A 14,562-nucleotide genomic window follows, 5' to 3' on the forward strand; every position below is an offset into this window, starting at 1 on the left:
GAACGTTTCGATGCCGAGTATCGCACATCACTAGCGCGACGTATAATAAAGCGGCCACGAGCGAGCACAACAATCAGTTTGTATCCGTTGCTACGAGAAGTGACTCGCACAGGGCGCGGCTTCGGCACCTGTTTTTCTTTTTTTATTTGGCTGCTAGCCGTTGTATGGGTAAGTTGACGCATTCATTTATCATATTGAGTTATAGTGCCGATTTAGTGTTGTGCTTTTCTAATATTTTTTCTACCGCTCGATATGTTTTACGATGAAACGCGCGGCGATATGTGCCATGGCGTACGGAATTTGTTTTCTTGCGGATATAAACAAAGCGATCCGGTTATTTCTGCTATAAAATTGTTAATTTAATACATAACAAACATTACTAAATTTATATGTATTTATTTGTTTATATTTCATGAGGAAAAATAATTCTTATAACGTTCGATAGCTCTATTTTATAGCCGCAGACGGCTGCGATTTTGACGTTGCGGGTGCGGATAAATGAAAATCCATATATCTATTAAAAAAGTACGAATTTATACAACACATGCAGCAGAATATAAAATAAATATTGTATGCATTCGTTATCTGCGAAATGCTATGAATATAAAGTAGGCAGATAGTGACGTATAGAGCCTCGTTGTGAAATGTAATTAAGTATAAGTGCCAGTTGATACCATGGTTACTGGAAACCGTCGTGAAAGTGAACTGAAAGGTGAAAGGTATTGCCTATATAGGACAAGAAATTATAACATAAATAAATATTTTATACACATTTATTACGTACTAGTTTAACTACGTAGGTAACTGAAGTGCGCATCCTGATAAAAGAGCTATGAAATTTTCATTCCATTTTCTAAAATTTATTTGTTTTTGTTTTGCTTTTTAAGTTTTTTATGTGGCTTTATGTATTGTCGTGAAAAATAAATGATTTTAATGTATAATGTAAGGTGCGATCGAATGTACTAGTTTTTGCCAGACGGAGCCGCAAATTGGTTCGATTTAGCCAGACAATTTTAGCGCAGTTCAATCTAGATAAATAAAATAAATAAATAAAAATCGTTTATTTCGAAACAATACATAAATACAAAACAAATTAGACACGACGATCGCCTCAACTAGGAACATACCTGTGCTAGAGACGATCGACGCCTTCCTCTCCAGACTTAGCCAGTATTGTTTAGTTATCTTATATACTAGTAGACTTTACATATTTTATTAAGTAAGTACAGAATAGATGCTACTATACAACATAAAACCCGTATTGTCAGGTTTACCTTTATGATATCAAATTTTATATTGTAGGGAGTTTATATTTACAAAATAACATACCTAAATAAATATAATCATTAATCAATACGTTTTATTATTTTATTATTCAACAAGTGAACAAAACACATTTTTAAAGATTGAGAAATATTTATTGCATAACAAATTTTCCGATAATCGCAATAGTTTCAGGAAAATCAAACACATAAGTATCGAAGGCTTGTCGTTGTTTAAACAATTCACGACACGTCACGAGATCACGTGCGAGATAAGGAGTTCTCAAAAACCGTGACGTAACTCAATAAAATACATTTGCAACAACGTGACTATCGGGGAAAGGACCTTCGTCACGAACAAAACACAATAAAAAACAATAATAAGACGTCATTTATTTTTAAACTTCACAGTTTACAGATTTCTTGACTTACCTTAATTATATAGGTATCTATGATACAACACGCAATTAAGAGTTTACAATTATTATTATTAAACAGTAACTTATTAAAGAGTCATAAATATAAATAATAAAACGATATTTTACTAATTAACTACGTTAGTATATTATTAAAATTTAAATCAAAGTGATGAACCAATTATAAAAGATAATACGATTAATTTAAAAATTGTTTCCCACAGATTATTCTCATATATTACAGTGAAAGCCGAAGTCATTTTAATTGATACAGATAATAAAATGCATTATATCGTAACGGCCAGATGGTCGTTAATATTTAATGTCTATAAAATATTTACTGCGTTCTGCTCTTTTTCAGTTATTATGGATCGTAAAATCTTAAACGGATATAGGTAGTTATTTTTATTGGGGAAACTGATAAAGTGTCAGTTTTATTTTATTAAAGGTTTATTTTAATTTGCGATACTTTCGACATGGATTTCGGAAAACATATGGTACATTATTCGCACTGGTAGAGTTATTGTTGTTCCATTTCATAACTTATACATATTTTATTTGCAATATCTTTACTTGATGTTTTCATCAAATAAATAATAAATAACGCTATACAGCTTGTCTAGACTGGCCAATTTGGGATTCATTTCGATAGGGATTCGTGGCTATTATTTATTCCGTGATGCAGGGGAGGAAAATTAAAGGGTAGGGGTGGAGAGAACAGGGCCCGTAGACAAAGTAACAATTAAAAAACGATAACGAAGTTAGAAAAGGAAAAATGTATGGGATTGACATTAGATAGACCACGTGATCTAACGCGACGTATGTCAATCCCATACATTTTTGCCTTTTCTAACTTCGTTATCGTTTTTTAATTGTTACTTTGTCTAAGGCCCCAGTCTACACTCTACATAACTTGAACGTATAGATATGTATATCTAATGTAGTTTTTATTTCGATAACTGGGTTTAGATTTTTGTACAAATTCTCTCCGTTCGCACTCTCTATAGTGCCTAATTATTATACCTATGGTATATTATAGGTTATATTTATAGGTATTTGGATAATTATATATTCTATTTTTTGGATAATTTAATAATAATCTAGACTTAAATGTAGATTCATAATGCTTATATTTTGTTTTTATTATACATATAGTATGGTGTATTAGATCATTTCTATACAAATGATAAATGATACTGCTTGGCACTCTATGTAAAAATTGATATTTATTCGCGAGAAATTGGGTCGACTATATTTCAAGATTTGATTTCTTGCCAACAAATGCAAGCATGCAAGAGTTTAACCTTATTGGGATTTTTATTTTTACATAAGTTAATTATATAGTAGTCTGTAGTATAGTAAGAACTAGGGTTGGAAAGTTTTAAGTTTAAATAACATAATTAAATTTGTACATACCTATAAAATAATTCTTCTTCTTCTCTTAACTAATGGCTCCACTATAAAATAATTTTAGATTACCTATAATGAACTAAATAACAATACATACAAGATATTTCTTTTATTCATATGAGCTCAGCGTGATATAACTGATAAATTAGTCATTAATTACAATGACAATGTAGGAAACCCCGCCAATAAATAATGATCTGTCAATGACGTGCGATTTGGCGGGAATTGTATTATTTTTAATTCTGTGAGTATTTTACTTGACACTGGCAAGTTGTCATATATTTATGAAAAAGAAGAAAAAAAATATGAGTAGTGCTGACCGCTTTTTTTTTGCTTTCGGAGTGTTGCCCTGCGCAACTGCGAAATTCCAATTACCAGTCGTGTGACTTACAATCTGTTATAGAATGTTCAAGGCGGTCAAGTGATCATTGAATGCCCTTACATCACGTGTAGGAAGGCTGATGACACAATGGCCTACTTGCGGTCTCGTGCCGTGAAACGTGCTGCCAAATCTGGAACGAGGGCTTTTGTTCGACGGTTAGAAATGCTTTGAATTTATTTTGTAGTAACAGCCGATTGGATTAATGAATGGTTTCTCATTATTTACGCTTGATGACGTTTCGATAGCGTTGTATTGTTTTCGTTGAGAAGTTTGTCTAGTTTTTTTCACTCTTATAAAATTCTCTGAGGTAAAGAAAATTCGCAAAGTGTTAGTTAAGTTATCAGATATGAAAAAAGATATGAACTGTCTTAAAAATTGGAATGCCACAATACTAGAAATATTCTAAGAAATAAAAATGTGCATTTTATTGCATCTCGATTGAACCATTGTTGTTGAGAAGAATTGAAGGAATAAAATGCAGACAGCGGTTTTTGTTTCATTGTTTTGTGGTAGAAATGCAAATGGCGGGAAACAATAACTTTAAATTCTTTCTTGTCTGAACTGACCGTTTTGTGTTTTAATTATTTTATTCAGCTATGAATAATCTATAGTTTACAAAAGCGCGAAAGTCCTTTATTAGGATTCTTTATTCATTCAATGTACAAAGAAAAAAATATTTAATTAATATTTGTGATTAATGTTAGCATATGTATTAAAAACTGAAGCGCTAAAGCTTGAGTAGACTCAAGTTGCGCGTGCAAACTTCATAATTAAAAGTTCATTGTATTGAGCACAGGGCATTAATCCCGTTATGTTGCAAAAATTGCATTTCTTTGTTAGCGAAACGTTATCGCTATCAATCTCAGAGGAATAAACCTATAGAGTACTTGTATCGAGCGTATACAATTTACATATATTTGTTTCTCTCTATCTAAAGAAAACGTCGTATGAAAGAATGAGATAGCTATAGACTACAAGCTACGTTTCAACATAGTCATGGCACCATTTTTACTATAGGTACGTATTTAGATAGATAGAAGGTGATAGTGATGGGATGTGCTTCAATCGATAAAATCGTGAATGCATTTTGCATTTACGGTTTCGTGAAATAATAAATAATAAAAAAAACAAAATTAATCATTAATTTCAGTTGAATACATTATTCGTTTAATCCTACGAATATAATAAATGCGAAATTATGCGAGAATGGATAACTTTCTCTTTCACTGCTGAACCGATTACAATGAAATTTTGTACATACACACATAGGATAGGTTTTATACCGGAAATCCCACGTGAACGGGAACTGTGCGGGATTTTCTTTAAAAACGCGGGCGAAAAGCTAGTATATTTTATAATAAATTTTAAAACTTGAAATGTAACTAATTTAAAATAAAGATGGAAATGATGATAAAGTTAAAGGAGTGAGGAGAAAGGCACAGTCAGCATGAATTTTAACAAGTTCATAAAAGGACAGTCTTAAAGAAAACATTTTCCTTACATCCTACTAATAAAGCGAAAGTTTGTGAGGATGGATGTTTGTTACTCTTTCACGCGAATACTACTAAACCGATTACAATGAAATTTGGAAAAATTACTTTTGATCCCGTAAATCCCACAGGAATGGGAACTATGCGGGTTTTTCTTTGAAAACGCATGTATATTAAGTATGTATTTCAATAGTAGTTTCTCATCTATGAGAACTGTCATTTAATCAACCGTTTAATTTTCACATAGTTACACATTTAAAGTAAATGTGTAAAAAAAATTCCAAATAAAAATTCACTCACATACAAATGTATTTACATATTATCTAAAGGAACAAAAAAAACGTAAGCGTAAGATTGCACAATTCTTCTAGAGTATCCATCTTGATAACACGCAGGCTCGAAATGCAGTGAACACAATCTAGCAAATTTCGACGGCGTCCAATCTACACGTCTCATGTTTTATACCCATTTCTTATTTAGCTCTGGAAATCTAAAACAAAATGAATTTATTAATAATCTAAAAGAGAAACAACAAACTAAACAGATAAGTCAAATAAAACAACCACGTGGTATTTTTTATTTTCCTGCTGTAGAAAATTTACATCTATTATTTGCTACAACAACTACATATAAATCTGATATAAGAAACAAAATAAATAAATCAACGTTAATATGAAATAGATTTTTTGTCATAAATCGATAATATACGCTAGATGTGTTACAACACTACGGTGGTAAACAAAATGCCAAACGTGATAATATTGTGACATTTTTTAAAAATTATTTAATTCTTTTGTATTCCACAACCCCATAAAGTGGGTAAATGTTACAGTTACATCATAAACTTATAAAAAAGCGCTTGATAAAACCTTCAAATAGGGTTAGAACATAAATATTTATCAATTTGCTGAAAATCACTTACCGATGGAAAGATATTTTTTCATTGTTTTCATCCAAAACTCCCATTCGACTAGTAATAGCCGATAGCTAAACATACAATAGTCATTTTAGCACACTGACAAATAAAAAGAAACACTATACACTTTATATTTTCTAAATATTTCGTTAAAAACACTTGACGCACTGAGCCCACCAGCTGGTTGGAAAACAAACTGACTGCCGGCGCGCTACGTTTAAAGACAGTGCAGATACTCTATCGCTATCTCAATCTGACTTATGCTGTTATTGACTAAGAGTAAGTAGATTAGAAAATATGTATTTTGTTCTGTCTCAATATAAGAACTCTATAGGTTTATTCCTCTGAGCTATCAATCTCTTTACGGCCAGTGATAAATACAATCTGCGTTCATCGTTACAGATAATCTATGTTTTAATATCTATGCTGTGGCACAGATAAGATAAGTTAATGGCATGGCAACCTAGTATACATAATTATGTTTTAAATTAATCTTCTTATATATAAAAATGAATCGCAAAATGTGTTGGTAAGCGCATAACTCGAGAACGGCTGAACCGATTTCGATAATTCTTTTTTTATTATATTCCTTGAAGTACGAGGATGGTTTTTATGTAGAGAAAAAGTAAATATGTACCACGGGCGAAGCCGGGGCGGACCGCTAGTTTTATATAATTGGGAAAAGCAACATTAATCCGTTTTTCAATAAATTAATTATATAATACCTACAATGTTTTTACTACGTTTCTAAAAACTATTCGAACTGAATTCGTATCGATTTTCAACGTGTAGGCACTCCAATTCATTTATCAAATGGTCCAGCAGGACAAATATAGTTATGGAAGTGTTTTAATCACTTTTCCGTAAATTCCAGTTTCCACATCATACGGATTGTATTCAATAATAACTGAACACCTACACAACACCCTTGCTTTCTGCCTACGTGTTATAACATTTTTCGAAGAATTTTCTCTATGTTACGCAGACATTTTCTTGCCTAGAAAAGCCTTAAAGGTTAAGCCCACGTCATTTGTTTTTGGAAGTGTTAGTAATAACAAATATTAATGGCTCTTTATTGAATGAGCGTTAAATAAATTAAGAAGTATTAATTTTTATTGTTTGTGGATGAATGAAATGGATTTATTATTATGAGTCATCACTTTGCTGACTGTTATTATATAAAATATTAATTTATCTAGTTCGGATTACTCACACAATTTTCTAATTTAAATTAAAAAGAGGCTGTTAATCTGAAAATCCATACTCAACAGCGATTAAAAAAAAGTTGAACCATAGACATAACGGCGGGAACAGCATAGAGACGAGATTCATTGTGTGTCGGCATTTCTTTAGCTTGACTCATGAGTTGTAACCAGGCGATTACATGTTTCCTGGTACACAAAGATACTTGCGTAGATATGACTCAGATCATACGTCATTCGAGTATTTAGCAAATTGCTTGATCCACAGCCACTGAACGTTGAGCGATGGGTAAAAGTTCAATGAATCATGATATGTAGATTTCTTTATTACAGCGCTGATGGTTCAGCATTTGCTGATTGCTGTACCTTTGACGTTTACTTTTCTTTCTAAATGATGATACATTAGCAAACTAGAGCCAAACGAATAATGTACAAATAATCTACACACCTATTATACTTTTTACTTTTCTACATTCTTTATTTACATCATAATTTTACGCTCTCAAAAAAATGTTGCTTCCTACAAAATATGTATTCAGTATTCTATATTATCACATCAAACCAGCAGCTACAAATGAGAAAACATTTTCCACTTACAGTTTAAGCCGTGATTTAATTTTCCAATTTACACCCTCCATAACTCATGCTCGATGCACAAATATTTGGTAATTTGCAGTTCAATTTTAACTGGCCTTCTCTCTAATTATGTTGAACCAATTTTAGATTGAGTGCGCAAATAACCTCGGCAATGTGATAACATCTAATGATCTAGATTGTATATAGACAGACTATTTAGATGCAAGGCTGTTTTTATTGCACGTTCGTTTTAATTAAGGGCTAGGTGATTAACGTTAACTAGGCTAGCTTGCGGTTTCACTCGTCTGGTACGGTAAAAAGCTTGTTGTAATAAAAGAGACGATCTCTTGTACCAAATTTAATGTATGAATGTTGAAAAGTAACAAAAATTGCTCTTACCATCATTAAATTACGCATTTTTCAATAAATAATAAGTACTTATAAGTATAAGTTGTAGGATATTTTCCTAGTTTAAGTATTTTAATGTAGTAATAAGAATTACTGCGAAGTTATTTGAACATATTTGCGATTAGTTTACCTCTATAATGTTTGAATCACGTTTGCAATCACAAACGATGTTTCCTTTAAAATTCTCAGAACAAGTACCTATTCAGAATTAACTTCACAACATTGTAATCAACGAGATTAGACCATTATTACTTTACTAGGAAATGCACTAAAGAAACTGAACACCAATCTTTAGTCCCTTTTATATCTCCAAGCATAACTTAAATAAAAATTTTAAACTTTTAACCGCCACCTAGGAAAAAAATAGCAAAAGAAACATAATAACTAAGCTTTACAAACATATCAACCTCGAATTATTATATCATTACTAGCTTTTCGCCCGCGGCTTCGCCCGCGTTTTCGGAGAAAAACCCGTTCCCGTAGGATTTCCGGGATAAAACCTATCCTATGTCCTTTCTCGGGTATCAAAATATATCTATACCAAATTTCATGCAAATTGGTTCAGTAGTTCAGGCGTGATTGAGTAACAGACAGACAGACAGAGTTACTTTCGCATTTATAATATTAGTATGGATTATACTATTGAGTATTATTAATGATTACATGACATGACTTCGTTGAATACAACATTTTTCTATGAAAACTAATTAATTACCAAAATGTTCTTGAAAAGAGATACGTCATACAATAATGGGTTCGAAATTATACTTCGCGGAATTTATTTTTTACTAAACATAATAAGTAATATAGTTTTATAGCAGCAAATAGCTACAGACAATTGTTATTTTTTAGGCTTCCATTAAAGTTATTACGCGCTGAAAGTCATACGGTCGTAGTATACTACGACCTATGTAATATGTATGGTAATAACTTTTAAACCATATTTCACTTTGAATTGAGTTAAAGTTCCGTCAACTCAATATGTAGTTTGCATGATTGTCTGAAACTTGCCTGCCTGGGTCGGGGAGATGCTGTGGGGAGATGTGAATTTGTATGACAATTCAATTCTATTTTTCTAAAAACCTAAGAAGAGGTCGCAAGTAAATGATAGAATTTGTATAAAGTGCTATGAAAACAAATTCCTCGGTAGTATTCGCCTTGCCAATATATCGATAGTATCTCCTAATGTAAACTCGATGTAAGAGTATTTTATGTGAGGATGTGTTATGCATTAGGTGTATGTAGCGCAAGATCGGATTATTTATGATGTTTTGAGAATAGAACTGTTGGAATTCATAACGTCTGGTAAATTGCTTTCTTTTATCGTTCTCACACATAAGTACAAGATACTATAATTTTCATTTCCTTTAGAAGTAATTGTGATACTGTAGGATTTTTTATGTGTTCTAGTAATTGATATAGGAGAAACATAGAAATAACACAAAATATTATTGCAGAGCGTGAAAAATCGTCAGCACTGGTGTTAGAGAAGCGTGAGGCGCTCGCCAAGGTAGAAGCGACCTACGAGCGTGTCCGAGACGATGCTCGGCCGAGTTCCAGGGCGGAGGCCGAGGCGGCCGGGCCTTCCGTGGGCCGCTGGGGCGCGGAGTGGCCGAGTTGACTCGCTTCGGTTGCGGGCGACCGCGAGCCGCCCGACCGGCATCTGACCGCACCCCTGCCGCCCGCGAGATGGGCGCAGTCTCGCAAGCCGCTGGCGCTCTCGGCGAGCTCGCACGAGCAGCTCGCCACCGAGGCGGAGACCGTCCTCCGCTGCCTGCTCGTCACCGACAACTACGACTCCGTCAACAACTTCCTGTCGCTGTACGACGAGTTCCACCGCACGGAGCACGCGCTGTACGACGTGTTCCAGAAGTACTCGCCGCCGATCAGGAGCAAGAAGCACACGTGCGTCGGCCTCGGCATAGAGCTGATCAGACGGTTGCGGGGGTTGGACAAGAGGTTCCGCGGCTTCACTGCGGCGATGAGCCTGGTGTCGTGTGAAGAGGCGGTGGTCGACGTGCACGAGTACGTGACGAGCGGACAGGGGCCCGAGAGCGTGGTGACCGCGGAGAAGGAGCACGTGATGGTGGCCGTGCAGATCTCGGTAGACGGCCGGCCCGGCGTCATGCTGGCGGACCCCGGCTACCACGTGCCGAGAATCGTCACAGTCATGGCAGATCGCGCTTATCCTCATACTGGTATGTAGCACTTTGTGTCTATTCTTAAATTACTTCATTTCTGATATCGTTGTCAATAGGTATATTAGATCTTCTATTCATTTGTATACCACAATTAGTATTATTAACATAATACAGGTACATAACATAAGATTGATCAACCCTATTTACGCCATTTTTATGTGTTCGAATAAATAATCTTCAAATAGAGCTCTTTTATTACTTCGAATTTTTATGATGATTAACTATTTTATGCGGTATAAAGTACAAGAACTGCAAGATAAAATCTATGAAATTGTCGAGAATAAAGCAAAATACATTGAGATTTTCAACAGCGCACGAATAATGCATACATTTGTATCTTCTACTTCCGACTGCAATGTGCACTATACATAACTGCAGTTTCGTTGCTCTGACCTAAAATGTGGCCGTTTATCTCAATTCTACGAATGATGTGGAACACCCACACTCCGACATTTTAAAGAATTATGAACCAGATATAAAAGGGCTAACAAATATTTATTCGGGATCACTTAATTACAATTTTCATTTGCTTTTGTGAAGCTTTTATATTCCTTTTAACTTTTCATGTAAATACCGGCTATAGACAGTTGTGTCCATAGGCACTTAAAATAATTTCATTTAGTAATCAGGTTAACAGCTTTAATATACATATGTGAGTAATGAATACATAGCTACAATGTTTTCTCAATTCACTTTGAGCTTTTGAAACGGGAGCTTTGTTGGTGAGCTTTACATATTCTTAAAGAAAATCAATTTCATTATCAAACAAGTAAGGGTCTTCGCTCAAGTTTTGAAATATAAAACTCAAAGTCTATACAATTTGTTTATTCATGAAAATAACAATAAAAGATTTAATAATTATATATGCACAGCTCTATCTAAGCCATAGAAAATTTCAGTTCCCACAAATACCAAATAAGCCAATTAAAATCATTCATGGTCATTCTATTAAGTCAATACAAGTCTGAAAGTATAAAATTATACAATATATTATATATTATACAATTTCCCTACGCCAAAAGTAGTCTGACCCAAGCCAATTTCCTACAGGTTGGTTCACACAGTCAGACGAGCCACACTGCCGCAAGGAATACGAGTACAGCTTCAACCCGCAGAACAGCAACTACGTGGAGTGGCACGAGCGGGAGACGCGCGCCGGAACTGTCAAGTACCAGACCTCGTTAGTGTACGTCGCCAGACCATATCTGGATGGTGTTAACGTCACTGAGAGGAGAAACTTGGTGTATAACTTCAGGTTAAATATTTGTTTTCACTTCTAGTTATTTTTTTAAGAAAACTGTGTTACCTTTTTAAATATGTTATCAATGTTCATCTATTTTTATCAAGTGTTAATTTTGCTATCGAAACGAAATTAAATTGGTTATTCCCACATATTTAAATTCCGGTTTAATTTTAAACTGAATTGTAATTATCTTCAAGTTTCTTCCATGATAAATGCTATGTGTTTATTCGTTCACTTTAAAATAAAACAAAATATCTCCCTCCAGGAGTCTCCTCGCGCGCGACCAAAAGGGCCACCTGACCGCGGGTCTGTACTTCCCCGTGGGAGGGAAAGGGAAGGACGCTGTGTTCACACTCTTCTTCGACAACGGAGAGAAAAGGAAGACGAAGTATAAGTTCAGCATTTTCTCCGATCCTAATAATGTGAGTATTTCTTATTTATTAGTTTTATTAAATTAAGTAGTTTTGGTAGGTAAAAAAAAATACTGTTTTGCTACTGCTTTCAACGGCAAAGCTCTGTTTTTCATACCGTTTTATAATATTAGATACGATATTAAGTAGATTAGAAGTTAATAACATAAAAAAAATCTTTAAAAAAAATTCAAAGAATTGAAATAGTTGTTGTTTAGGACGATGTACGGCGTCTGTTGGTTTCAAAATAAAAATAAAAGTCCATGATAAAGGGCCTTTTAACAGTTCAATGACATATGTGATATGACTTTGCGTTTACAAAGAAAAGAGATTAACAAAGGCATTCATTTGTCCAGGCCGTTTATACTGATCTGCTTAAAGGTCAGTTGAGTTCATGACATACAATACTCTATTTATAACGTGACGCATTGAAAAAACATATTTTCTATAGTGTAGGCTTCTGTTTGACCTTTGAATTTGATGTACTAAATCGGATTTTTGTATAATCTTCTATACTAATATTATAAAGCTGAAGAGTTTGTTTGTTTGAACGCGCTAATCTCGGGAACTACTAGTCCGATTTGAAAAATTATTTCGGTGTTAGCTCATTTATCGAGGAAGGCTATAGGCTATAATATCATCACGCTACGACCAACAGAAGTGGAGCCACGGGGGTGAAACCGCGTGGAGCAGCTAGTATTCATATAAAATGATGAATCGTAAAACTTACACTACGATATACGATATGATACGTGTAAAATACTTGAATATGAGCAAATTAAACGTATCATAAATAAAGATCGACATTCCTTTCGCAATTAAATAATAAAAAATATGAACAAATAATAGTAGGGGAGCCCAGGATGCTAAATGTAGATTTACTCGAGCGTCACGGGAACCTATTAGAATTGGTAGATTAGACCATAGCGAGAAAAAAAGGTCCTATAATGTTTTCACTTTTAGCGGTGGGGAAGGGTTTTTTGATTTTTTTTAATTTAAAAAAGAAAAAAATTGGCTTGGAAATACTCAAGCGCGTTAGATATTGATATTTTGCATGCTCCAGGACGTCACTGAAAAAAAGTATACGTTAATCTGACGATTTAAGTGGCGATTTAATCGCTATGAAGAAAGGGTAAAAAATTTAAGTAATATTATTCGAGCGCGTCAGATTAATATATGGGGGGGTTAATTACAATATAAGAAGTCCCCATTTCGCTAATCTGACGATTCGAGCTCAACCTTAGGAAATTATGGATTATTCAAATTTTCCAGCGGGGCCCCTGAGCGCACCCACCAACCATAACTGCTCATATTGACTAGAGGTACTAATGAATAGCTAAGGTACCGTCCCTTATAGTAATCTGACGCGCTCGAGTAAATCCCAAAATCCCCTCTTGGGCTCCCCTACTATAATTAAAACTGAAAAGCATTAAAACTGTGACAAGTTAAAAAACAAAGAAAAATGGCGACAAAAAGCATTATGTACACTGTTTTGATAAGGACTTCTGCGAAGAGTCGTGTGTCCCGCAAAATGTCAACACGTGGCTTCGATAACAATGCGGTTGCCTTAATTACTTGTCGATGTATTTAATTATGCTGTTTAGTCACAAGATTGTAAATAAACTATTTATGATTGATAGTTTTCTTGATAATATTATGGTAATTATTACGCGTGAACCTAGTCTTTATACCCTGTGGATTTAAAAGAAACAGTATTCTTCTTTCTTACGAGTACAATTAAAGGTTTAACTTGTATACGTAGTATATTATTATTAGTCTGTGGTTTAACTAACTAATTATTAAATAATTCTCATAGTATTATTTTTAAATAACTTTCAATGCAAACGAGCCCATGACTTTTTTCCCCAAAAATTTGCTCCAACGTTTTTTTATGATAAAAAGGAAGGTATCTAGTCAAAAATCGGCTACGTTCACATTATTTGTTACATCAGGTAGTCTTTAGCAATACTTAATCTGTCATTCTCCAATTTCGTGTGGCCTTATGGGTAAATAAGACCTCTGCATCCAACGTTCATTTTAATTAAAATCTTCCAAGTATTCATTAAGGATAATTAATGTTTTTTTAAGTTAAACTTTTGAAGTTGTTAATTATAATTTCTAAAGCTCGGTCCCTGAATATACTGTAGGACTGTATAATTATCACTTTTTGTATAAACAATGAACAGTTTAGAAAAAAAAATACCTACAGCAGTAAAAAACAAATACGACAGTAGGTAATTAGGTACGCTAGTGTTTTGCGATAAAAAGCCTTAAAAATTACACGTGTATTGAATGCATAACAAAAGAGGCAATTTACATTTTAATAATTTATGAAATGGAAATCAGAGGTCTTTGTAAACGTATAATTTGAGTTTGCGATATTATGTTTATTATTCTAAACATGTAGTCATGTAATTACAGGTCTTTGAAGATTCTTAATTAGAACATAAGAGAAGTTAATGATACACGATTATCTTAAATTTTTTATTTATTTATTACTCTGTATTTAAATAATTTTAAACCCCCATGATATGCATTAAAATATCTATATTTGAATAGGTAGATAACTATAGGTACTTATTATTATAAATCTGAAGTTCAAACAAACAAACGACTTGTTTGTTTTGTTTGAACGCGCTAATCTCA

At 33.7% G+C, this 14,562-nt stretch overlaps 1 long non-coding RNA gene across 1 annotated transcript; it reads left to right on the plus strand.

The window, feature by feature from the left end:
- The first annotated feature begins 77 nt into the window (after nt 1–77).
- On the plus strand, nt 78–9,684 carry LOC149480832 (uncharacterized). The gene is made up of 2 exons (XR_016316881.1): nt 78–168; nt 9,520–9,684. It is a non-coding gene; the product is annotated as an uncharacterized LOC149480832 (long non-coding RNA).
- The last annotated feature ends 4,878 nt before the right edge of the window (nt 9,685–14,562 follow it).

The sequence above is a fragment of the Colias philodice genome, chromosome 17 (assembly GCF_061535455.1).
Source record: "Colias philodice isolate Cphi_HAF_F1 chromosome 17, ilColPhil1 Martin Lab GWU primary, whole genome shotgun sequence".
In the NCBI taxonomy this organism is placed as follows: Eukaryota; Metazoa; Arthropoda; class Insecta; order Lepidoptera; family Pieridae; genus Colias; species Colias philodice.